This window comes from Penaeus monodon, chromosome 30, assembly GCF_015228065.2.
Source record: "Penaeus monodon isolate SGIC_2016 chromosome 30, NSTDA_Pmon_1, whole genome shotgun sequence".
In the NCBI taxonomy this organism is placed as follows: domain Eukaryota; kingdom Metazoa; phylum Arthropoda; class Malacostraca; order Decapoda; family Penaeidae; genus Penaeus; species Penaeus monodon.
Window position 1 is genome coordinate 23,866,619 of NC_051415.1, and position 432 is coordinate 23,867,050.

Genomic DNA, 432 nt, shown 5'->3' on the forward strand with positions numbered 1-432 from the left:
TGCCGATAGATAATAGAATAAACAATTATAATCTAGTACGCATGGACTAATGTAGGCCTATATTCAATTCAGAGACCCTTACTTCACGGGCGGGTCGGTGTGCGTCGTGCCGTCTCTTGTCGAGGGTTCTGACGTCTACTTCGGTTATTTCTCCGTCGACGAAGTGGGCTTCCCTGACAACAAACTGTCCGGCGTCAGGAAGGGTTGTCACAGCACCAACGTCAAGGTCTATCATCCCTAGACCGCAGCCTCAAGGACCAGCCGGGGTAGGGTTACAAGGGCGCCGGATAGCGCTAACTTGCAATTTTTTTTTCTTTTACAGATTTTCCTTCTGAAACAATGGGATGCTTAGGGTCAAAGAAATAAAAATAGAATAAAAGTGCAATCTTTTGTGTTAATTCTTTTTCCGATTTTTCCCTTTCTATATGTGGC

The 432-nt window shown here is 44.9% G+C and overlaps 1 pseudogene; it reads left to right on the forward strand.

Annotated features, from left to right (window-relative positions):
• Positions 1–398, forward strand: part of LOC119592388 — a 10,848-nt pseudogene extending 10,450 nt beyond the window's left edge.
• Positions 399–432: the final 34 nt, after the last annotated feature.